Raw genomic sequence first — 11807 nt, 5'->3', positions numbered from 1 at the left:
ATAGAATCACCTTTGTCTTCCATGGTCTGTATTTTAGACATCATCATATTTGACTTTGACAAAATTGAGAGAAGGGTACTATTTATATTTAATATGTAGCTGAGTATTATTTTTATGCTGCTTGCACTGGAACCAATGTTGTCAAACTGACTCCCTCAAAGGTTTCATGAAGGGATTGAATAATACGACAGATGAGCAAGTCTTGTGGGAAATCTACAGATACTTTTAACTTTATCCCTTTTAATTAGAAACTCATTTCTTGCAGGCCTAATGGAAGGAGTAGGATTTAATGTGTCTGGCATGCAGCTGCATAATAGGCTTCCATTTACACATACTTAAATAATTAATTATGAAAGTCATTAATGGCAAGAGTGGAACAACATCTTCTAAAGCTGATGCTTCACAGTTGACTTTATAAAGGAGGCAATTGTAGGTTCATAATGAGCAATGCATATTATTTTTGTATAGTTCTGTGTATATATTTTTAATAGTTTTCTTTTTATTCAGTAAATGTTCTCACTGATTAATAGTTTTTAATATCATATTAATCTGAAGTGTCATGTTGAAGCCTTGAACTCAAAACTTCTGTGACATCCTTGCAGTTCAGCAACTGGCTGCAAATGGGGGAGCTCATTTCAGTGAAATGTCTTCTGTTCCATCTTCTAGGCTTCTATGATATAACTATCGGAAACTGGGAGGGTTCCCATGTTCTAGGCAATTGGCAATGGGGCAGGGAAATCCACATCTGCGTATGCCTCTTTAGCAGGGCGAGGTGAGCATAGAGAATGGTTCTGTCCCACTACCATCCTCAGAGACTCCCAGGTCCTAAGCAAGCAGCAACGATGGCAATTGTTCCCTCTATGTACACCTTTGCACAAGGACAGTTTTTAAAAATTTGTTCAGATCAGGGCCCCAAAGGCAAGCATTCAAAAGGAAATCGCAATTAGAGCCCAAGCGCCGATCGAGTCCAGTGAAGGATCTCATGGGAAGACTTACAGACAGAAGCAGCATCAGGAGATGGTGTTGGAAGGAACCAAATAGCCAGGCAGGAAGGCAGACAAGTGTAAACAGCAGATGAAGCAGAGTGCTGAAAAAGCAGGTTTGGCTCACGTATAACACAGACAAGGCAGAGTCTACAAAATGAACTTCCTGAAAGCGTTTTGCCCAGGTAATGACCTACTTTGCGTGACATGACAATCCATGGTGGGTTGTCACCCTTGTTTGTTTCAGGGTGATATACAAACCCAGTATGGTTTCCTCAGCGTGTTTGTTAACCATACACAAGCCACCCTGAGAACCCATGCCTTGTTGCTGGGTTGTTCAGGGTGGCTTGTCATGACATGTGAACCTAGGAGAGTGGCTTATGCATGACTTGTTGGAAAGGCCTACAGAGCTCCCTGGCAGAGTGGCGAAAAACCTGGTCACTCCTCATGACCTTGCTGTGCTGCCTTACTCCTCCCTCACCATCTGCCTCTCCTCAGATACATCGATAAGAACCGACACTTGTCGATTTACTCCTCCACTTTGTCTCCTCCGTAGACAGTGACACCTCTCTTTCTTCCTCACCTTCAGGGAGATTTATGAAAATTTAATTAAAAAAAAAAACTATCTGAGAGACTTGGACAAATTCATAATAACTACAGTGCTTTAGCAAATTTGCACAAATCTCCCCCAAAGTTAAAAAAGAGACTTAAATTTTAGCAAATTTCTCCGGAGGCAAAAAAATAATGTTACATTTGTAACATTAACAAATAATAATGTTAAATATGCACAAATATCCCCAAAGGTGAAAAAAAAAAAACCTCTCCCCCCCACACACACTATGTGAATGAGTGGTAATGTGTGCAGACAATACCATGAAATACTTCCTTTTGCCCGTTTTGAATCTACTGAGCATCAATTTCATTAGGTGACTCTGGGTTCTAATATTGTGAGAGGAAAAAACACCTTCTTTCTGCACACTTTCTCCACTTCATGCATCATTTTACAAAACTATATGTACTAGGATGCTGATATATATTCATAAATTAATACAATGAGTGAAGAGCTTTTCTATGACTATATTTTAAAGGTTATCCAGCTGACTACATGGCAGAAGGAGAATGTAGATGGCTGTGTGGGAAAGAATGAAGTCAGAATGAGACATCTTGGTTTCTTAGAGACTCCAGGTCCCCACATCTTTTCCTGCACAGACTGTACAGCTAAAGATGCCTCAGTAACCAGATCCTACTGCACTCACACAGTCTGTTACGAGTAAGGGATGACTCACTCTTCACTGCAAGCAGCACAGTACCAAAGTGGGTGAAATGCCCTTGTTTCACACAGAATTGCTGTATAATATTGGGCACAAACAGCTTTTCCTCTTAGAACACATTTTGTTCACTGCCCAGAACAAGAAAGGAGAGACCATATTCCAAACAGAAGTTTCTAAATGTTCAAATACTGCAGCTGGACAATACAATACAAACTAAATGTGCCTCTGTAATCTATAATAATAAACGAGGATATGTGTCCATCTGTCTGTCTGTCCGTCCGTCCGTCAGCACCATAGTGCTGATACTGTAAAACGTAGGCACCTGAAACTTGGCATGCATACTTAGGGAGACCCTAGGGGTGCGCACGTTGGGGTTCTTTATTTCGTTTAAACATTAATTTTCATGTGTCTGTGTGCTTCAAAGCTGTAATAACATCTTCAGCCATTAGGGGCAGACTTACCTAACCAGTACATAGCTTTGCAGTCCATACAGTAGGAAGCCAGGACAGATTAGTAGCCTGAAGGACAGAGTTACATGCCTGCCCCTTCCCCTTGCTGACTGGCAGCCCCTCAGGGGAATGGAGTGGACAGACACCTCCAACCATTTAAGTCACTAGGGACAGACTTCCCTAACCAGTGCATAGTTTTGCAGTCAATACAGTTTGAAAGAGTTTAATAGACTGAGGGAGACAGCTATATACCTGCCCCTCCCTCCTACTGTGCGGCAGTCCCCCTCAGGAGAATAGAATGGACAGATCCCTCCCTTAAAGGGCCATAAGGATGCATCTAGGGGTCTGTCCATGCCTAGGGGTGCCAGTGGGTGTGGCTTCACTCAGATGGGATGGACACAATGTGTCCTGCTCTCTGACAGCTGTGTAGGTTTGCTTGAAGGCTTTGCTGTAACAAACTAAGGGCTGCGCTTAGAGGCCTCACAACAAGAGAGGGGCCTCCCCTGCTTAAGTTAGGCTAGCGAGACCACCTCCCTCTTCAAATGGCAGGCAACTCTTGTAAATTCTATTTGGATCCCCTGAAGGCATTCCTTTGTAGATGGAAAGTTCTCTGAATATTTGAATCTGTATGACCCTGTGAAGTAATGGATTAAAAGCTATAGACTGAAGACTCTCATCTGTGTATGTTTGGGCATTGAAGTGGGGGCTAAGGGAATCCTGACACCAGGATTGAGCCCATTACCTATACCAGTGTCAGGCCTGGGTCAAGCGCTGCTGTGGGCACTATAGTTTTACAGTCAGAATCTGATTCACAGGTAGACCTGGATGATTTAAAACCCAGTTCAGTCATGGGGCCTGATAGAGTTTAGCTCAGCCAGGTTTCTCCTCTGATGGCAGGCCAAGGGAGGGGGGCTGGTTTGGGCCTACTCAGGATGTGGAATGTCAGAACTGCGAAAGCCTAGCCTCCCATCTGATTACAGGCTGAAGGAGAGCAAGACTCCCTTTCAGCCACAGCTGCAAGATAAGGCTTTGAGTCAAACCTATAATTTACAGCCTGAGAAATCTTCTGTGGGAATCAAGCAGAGGGAATGGGTTTTCAGGGGTGTCACACAGTCTGAAACGTCAACTCAAGAGGGAGGAACAGGGATGCCCTGTTGGCACAGGGCTCATTTACAGGCTACAATCCCCTGTCACTTCAATCATCAGAAGGAGGGCTCAAACAGCCCCCCCCCCCCCGCAGTTAAGCTGGTGTCGAGGCTATGGGGCCTTTGCTGGGAACATTCTGTCTTTATTGCACAAACCCTATCTGCCTGGACTCATCTAGGCTGCATCATCTAGGCTGCCCAACACACATCTCACCTGGACTCTCCATCAAATCTGAACCCTTGTCTGTTTGAACCTTGTATAGTTGAGAACTTGCCTGGAACTATCCTGAATCCTGAACTTAGTCGGCCTGGGAGCCTGGATTGTAGAGGCTATGATGGGAACCTCTCTACTGCCTGGTGCTCTCTCTCTTGCTGGGAATTACGATCATTGTAATTACCCAAGATACTGACTTGCCTGGACTTACCATGAATTATGAACTTGAGACTTGTCTACCCTGGAACTGTTATTAGGAGCTGGAGCAAGAGCTGGTGAGCCTGTGTTGGGAATGTCATCTTAAAAACCTGTAATGTTCCCTTGCCTGGTCTTTGGTCTAACCTGACACACTTACCGTGGAGATGTAGAATCTATTGTTGGACCAATTTCTGCCTGTGTGTGTAAATTCTAGTTTTGTAACTTGCTCTTGGACCATGTCTTGAATTGCCTAGAATGTTTTTTGGTCTGGATTTGTCTTGACTCTTGACCTTGACCTCTTCTGAACCATAGAGATCCAAGCTTCAGGAACTATTGTTGGACTTATGTTTGACATGCTTGTAGTTATTAGCCTAGAACTGTTTCTTGAACAACGCAATGTGCCTATTGCTTCTGCTATAGCTATATGATTTATAAGAAGTGTTAACTGTTAAGCTTCTGCTGTGAAGTAAAAAGTCTCACTGATTTTGGTGTTTTGTGCCAGAGTGTGTGCCACATAAATGGGCCATAACAGCCAATTTGGAGCCTGACATGTCTTGGGACTAATCTGTGGTGCCTGCAGAGATCTGTGTAAGTAGGGAGAAATTAGGGAACCTACCCCAGATCATTTGCAGTCCTCCCCTGTGTTCCAAGGTGCTGAGTCAACCACTCTGCCCTCATTCACCTTATGTTGCCCAGCATTCTGTAGAATCCAGAGGATCTTTAACTTAGCCACTAGGGAATATCATCATCATGATTATGACTGGCCATGGGAGTTGGTTAGAAAGGATAGGTCTTGGTAATGATACTTGAGATCTCCCTCCTACTGCTGGGATTGCCATTCATCTTCCTATACCTCTTGGGCAGACTTTTGTGGTTATGGAGTCTGTTGGAGCTGGGATCGATCACCATCTTGCCATACATACCAAAACAGGTTCTCTTCACCATGCTACAAAGAGCATCATCAATGTTACCTGTGACAGCTACAGTCTTGAAGGCCCCTGACCTAACATTGAAGACTATGAGCATTCAGAGGATGGTAATGTCAGTCACACCAGCCCTAGCACAGGCCCTGATATCCTTTACACTTCCTATGTCAACACCAAATTTACTCACTATGTCCTCAGTGATTGAAAAGCCCTTAGTTTCACTGACATGCCTCCTTCAGTATCAACCTTGGCACTGCTGAAGGCCATGTCTTTCTCCTCTGCAGTATCAATTCTGTCCTCACTGCCAGTGTCTGCCCCAGTAGCATTATCTTCTGTAGCACCACCATCTGCTTCATTACCAGTAGTTTGGAGTTTATTGCAGGCCATTACTTCAGGATCTGAGAGCGCTTCAGTCATGCCCTTTATGAAGCCAACGGGCTCAAGGCCTGTTGCCAGGAGCTGAGGACTCTCTGACTCAGAATCGGTATTGTCAGAAGTGGTTTCTACAGTATTTCATTCCCTCATTGAGGACACACATGCTGAGCAACAGCACCTTGAAATACAGCACTTGGCCATGAAATACAGCAGCCCTCCCCCATCAAGGACCCAGTCCAAAGTGACTGAGCAGTATATGACCTGAAGAGTATAATTGGTTCAGATGCACCTATCTACAGAATAAGTCTGTACAGCACTAAAAGTCTTGAGTAAACCAGTAATAGATGAAAACTGAGAATGCAGATGTATCTACACCATATACAGAGAAACTAGATTCTCAAGACAGATCAAATGAAATGGATGCAGCACAGAATAGCTGTAAAACGTCAAAAAGGGTTTTGGTTTGGTTACATCAAGTGAAAGCATGATAAGAAAACCTATTAGACACTAACATTTTCTTAAGAAAAGAGAGGGGGAGAAATGTATTGATGGTAGAAATCAAAGTCATTCACAAGTGGGTGTATGGAGGGGAGCAGTTCTAGAGAACTCTAGCGGAGAATTTAACTCTCAATCAATAGAAAAAATTACTACATCGATCTGGTTCTGGGGTCAAATGTGTTCCAAGAGAGCCATAAAATATCTTACCTCTGGGGAGGTATTGACACTATTTGCAAGTTTAAAAAAAAAAAAAAATCACCAGGGTCAGCAATACCCCATAATGTAAAGTGCAGAATATCCTGGAAAATCAGAGTTCTAAATTATGCAGGAAGCCTACATGGATGGAAAAGGCTCCCCACTGGAGAAGTTCATCTTCAGCATGTGGAGGGTGACAACAATGGTGATGGAGGAGGGTCTAGCTAGCATGCCAGTCCTTGCTTTCCCACCATGCATATTCTTTAAACGCTAAAGATGAATATCTGAATAGACCTATCATTGCTATAATTTTCTGTCATTGCATCAACCACAGGGATGACACTTGGCCCTTTTCTTGGTGTCAGCAGCAGTACCATAGTGGTAAATTTTGAAGTGCAAGTGCTCATCATGACAGCGCCATAGTATGCCCCCAAGGAGAGTCCAAAACTTCAGGCTGCTGAATTCAGACCAGTTCTAGCAGCTTTCATTTTCATCAGGAGCAGGTCTTTTGTACAGCTAATGGGTCATAATTGCCCATTCATAACCAAGTCACCCCAAAATACTTTGCATTACAATAGGGAATAATATATTGTTGCTGGGAAAATTTATTTCCCCCCAGCTGCTGTGAGGATTGCCACTAAACTCAGAGGGACAGGGAATTCTGAAGGGTGTGTAAGAGATGATGTCAGTGTCCCTACTAATAAAAAAGTACTGGTGGGTCCCTGTGAACTCTGTCTCCACCACACCACTGGTCAACAGTGGCAAACAGTAACAGTTCTAAGGCTGCCTCCTCCCAGGCAACTTGGTTGGTTCTAGTCCCAACCCAGGATTTGATGAACTCCACACTCAGATCTACTAAAAAGATATGTCTTTTGGGATGTTTACTCATAAGAAAGCCATTCTGGATCAGACCAAGGGTCCATCTAGTCTGGCATTCTGTTTACACAGTGGCCAAAGAGCTGCCCATGCAAAACCCACAAGCAAGACATGAGTGCAACAGCATCTTCCCACCCATGTTCCCCAACAACTGGTGTACAAGGCATATTGCCTCTGATATTGAAGGTAGCATAGAGCCATCAGGACTAGTAGCCATTGATAGCCTTCTCCTCCAGGAATTTGTCTAACCCCCTTTTATAGCCATCCAAATTGGTGGCCATCACTACCTCTTGTCATCTTGTGGTAGTGAATTCCATAGTTGAATGATGTGCTGTGTGAAGAAGTACTTCCTTTTATCTGTCCTGAATCTCCCACCAGTCAGCGTCATGGGATGACCCTGGGTTCTAGTATTATGAGAGAGAGAGAAAAATGTCTCCCTATCCACATTCTCCACACTATACATAATTTTCTACACCTCTATCATGTCTCCCCTTACTAGCCTTTTTTCTAAGCTAAACCAACCACCTTTCCTCATATGGGAGTTGCTCCAGCCCTTGATAATTTTAGTTGTTCTTTCCTGCATTTTTTCCAATTCTACAACATCTTTTATTTAGGTGAGGTGACCAGAACTTTACACAGTATTTTAAGTGTGGTCACATCATAGATTTGTATAAGGGCAGTATGATATTGGCAGTTTCATTCTCAGTTCCTTTCCTAATTATGTGTAACATGGAGCTTTCTTTTCTTTTCTTTTTACAGCAGCCCCACACTGGGTTGACATTTTCATCAAGCTGTGCACCACAATCCCAATATCTCTTTCTTGGTCAGTCATTACTAGCTCAGATCCCATCAGGTTATAAGTAAAGTTGGGATTTTTGCCCCAACATGCATCAATTTACACTTGCCTACGTTGAACCACCTTTGCCTTTTTGATGCCCATTCTCCCAGATTGGAGAGATCTTTTTGGAGCTCCTTGCAATCCCTTTTTGTCTTAACCATCCTAAATAGTTTGGGGTCATCAGCAAACTTGGCCACTTCACTGCTCACCCCTAATTCCAGATCATTTATGAATAAGTTGAAACACATTGGTCCCAATACCAATGATCCTTGTGAGACCCCACTTTTTACATAACTCCACTGGGAGAATTTACCATTTATTCCTACTCTCTGCTTTCTGTTCTTTAACCAATTACTGATCCATAAGAAGACCTCTCCTCTTATTCCATGACTGCCAAGTTTGCTCAGGAGACTTTGGTGAGGGACTTTGTCAAAAGCCTTTGGAAGTCCAAGTAAACAATGTCTACCAAATCCACCATAGATTGTTCATCTTCCAAACAATGTAAGCATTGAAGTAGGCAATATCTACTAGATTTGGTGTGTGTGTGTGTGTGTGTGTATACCCCATTAAGCCAGTGTTTGATCACACATTTGGAAGAATATGTGGAGATTACCTGGTCATCTTCAGTTTTTATTATAATAAAGAATGATCTCAGGCTTGGATCTGTGGTCTGAGACTGCTGCCTTTCTTTGGTAGCAGTGTCAAATTATCCTCACCATCATCACCACCATCACCACCACTTTTAATTTGTATGCCACTTTCCCATATAGACGAAGCAGCTCACAACAGAAGAACAGAAGTACAAAACCAAGAATGCATATCAGTTGCAGTGATATACATCATTCCAGTAAGAACCCAAACAATTCCTTTTATGAATACTAACGATTTACTTACTTACTTACTTACTTACTTACTTACTTATTACATTTATATACCACCCAATAGCCAAAGCTCTCTGGGTGGTTCACAACAATTGAAACTATAAAATACAGAATGAGATACATTATAACATTTAAAGTATAAAAGTACAGTATAAAATGAAGTAAAAACCAGAATGAAAGTTATCAGCAAAGCTGAGATGTAGAATACAATATTTAAAACAGAGCTAAAAGACTAAAATGCCTGGGACAGTAAAAAGTTCTTTACCTGGCACTGGAAAGAGCACAATGTGGGCACCAGTCGAGCCTCTTTGGGAAGCTCATTCCATAATCAGGGTGCCACATCAGAAAAGGTCATCTTCTTGGTAGCCACCCACCTCATTTCCTTTGGCAGTGGCTCCCAGAAAAAGACCATTGATGATGATCTTAGGGTCTGGGCAGGTACATGTGGTAGGAGATGATCCTTCAGGTAACCAAGTGGTTTAGCACTTTCAGTATTAATACGAGCACTTTGAATTGGACCCAGAAATGAACTGGCAGCCAGTACAGATGGAAAAGTACTGGCATAATACATTGGCCAGTCCCTGTTAACCATCTCGCTGCCCTATTTTAGACCAGCTGAAGTTTCTGGACCATTTTCAAAGGCACCCCCATGTATACCGCATTGCAGTAATCCAGACAAGAGCTTATCAGAGCATGGATGACCGTAGCTAGACTACCTCTGCCCAGATAAGGATGTAGTTGGTAAATCAGCCTAAGATGATAAAAGGTGGTCCATGCCACTGAGTCCACCTGTGACAGTTCTGGATCCAAGAGCACCAACAAAATACAAACCCGATCCTTTAGGGGGAGTGCAACCCTGTTCAGAACAGGTTGAACATCACTTAGCCGGGCAGACAAACCACCCACTAACAGTACCTTTGTCTTATCTGGATTGAGTCTCAGTTTATTGGCCCTCATCCAGTCCATTAGCATGCTCAGTCACTGATTCAGAACAGCCATTGCCTCACCTGGATTTGATGAAAAGGAGAAATAGAGCTGGGTGTTATCTGCATACTGATGACACCTCAGCCCACACCTCCGAATAACCTCCCCCAGCAGTGTCATGTAGATGTTAAACAGCATGGGGGATAGAATAGAGCCCTGTGGAACCCCATAGTATAGTTACCATGGCACAGAGCAATGATCCCCCAGCACCAGCTTGTGGAATCAGCCATCCAAGTAGGACTGGAACCACTTCAGCACAGTCCCTCCAACTCCCAGCCCAGACAACTTATCCAGAAGGATACCATGGTTGATGGTTTTGAAAACCACTGAGAGGTTGAAGAGAATCAACAGGGTCTCACTCCCCCATCCCTCTCTTGGCAAACATCATCCCACAGGGCAACCAAGGCAGTTTCTATTTCAAAACCAGGCCTGAAGCCCGATTGAAATGAATCTAGATAATCAGTTTCATTCAAGAATGCCTGGAATTGTCCAGCAACCATCCACTCAAGCACCGTGCCCAGGAAGGGGATGTTGGCTACTGGCCTACAGTTATTAACATCATCCGGGTCCATTAAGATTCATCCAACAAAAAATTATTCTAAGAGCCTACTGATCATCTGAATGACTGTACCAGAAGATTTTAAGTGACTCTTCCTCTGTGTTGGAGATGCCAAAAAGGGAAAGAGACTCCAGTGCCCATGCTCCGGAGTTGTCCAGTGCTGGAACCATTCTGGAGGAATGTGATTGAAAGGATCAAATTCACTCTTCAATTAGATTTTGACATACTAGGCCACACAGTGGTGTTAGGACCCAGACCATCAATATGGATGAGTGACACACCATTAATAGACTGGTTGTTAAGGGTAGTGGCTAAAAGATTGGTGCTCCAGCCATGGAAGGCAAAACACCCTCCCAGGATTGAAGCATGGTGTGAGGCCATGAATTAATGTTGTTTAAACACCTGATGAAAGAGGATAGAGGCCTCCTGATTTGGCAGCCATATGTGGAACTGTTTGATTAACCACTCTTATTATTTTCCCCTTTTGCTTTCCTTTGAGTATTATTTTGTCTCTCTCTCTTTCTTTTTCCTGAGTTGGTCCTGAGCTGGGATCACTCAGGTGGTGGGGGTTATTGGAGGGTGGGGGGAGGGAGGGAAAAAGGACTGTAAGAAAAAGAAACAGAAATTCATGCAACAATGTCCAGGATTTGAGAATGTTTATTCATGTTTAATCAGTACAAAGACACAAATTAGCAGACACTGTTGATTTCTTGATATATTGTTCTTTTGTGATATGAAACTAAAAACTAATAAAGAATTATTAAGAAAAAAAAACATCATCCAGGTCCAGGTTAGGCTTGGTTAGGCTCCTGAGAGTGGCCTAATTCCCACCTCTTTTAATGAAGCTGGCAGCACTCCCTCTCTCAATGACCAATTTACAGCCCCTTGGACCCAGCCAGTTATCCCCTCCTTATTAAATGTAATAATCCATGAAAGGCAAGGGGCAAGGATACAGGTGCTTGAGTGGACTTGGTCAAGCACCTTGCCCACACCCTTGGGCCTCAACAACTGAAACTCGTCCGATAAAACTGGACAGGATGGTGCTCTGGGCACCTCTGCTAATGGAACTGCATTAGTTGTGGTGCCCAATTCATGATGAACTTGAGTGACTTTATTTTTGAAGGGCTGTGCAAACTTGTCACGGTGTGCTACTGTGAGTTCCACCATTTCTGCCCCTGACTCAGATAGTAGTAGGCCACGAACTGCTTGGAAAAGCTCCACTGGATGACACTGGGAAGATGCAATGGTGGTGGAAAAGAACTCCCTTTTTGCCACCATCACTGCCACAGAATAGGCTTAATAATGAGCTCTAACCTGTGTATGGTCAGACTCGGCATGGGTTTTTCCTCCACCTGCGCTCTAGCCATCATGCCTCATTGCCCAGGAAGCTGGCCAGGCTTAGCTCAGAGGGAGAG

Source organism: Heloderma suspectum, chromosome 7 (assembly GCF_057233095.1).
Source record: "Heloderma suspectum isolate Gila_16-S chromosome 7, 16-S_ref, whole genome shotgun sequence".
NCBI lineage: Eukaryota > Metazoa > Chordata > Lepidosauria > Squamata > Helodermatidae > Heloderma > Heloderma suspectum.
The sequence above is the reverse complement of the archived record's forward strand: the minus strand, read 5'-3'. Positions refer to the sequence as shown.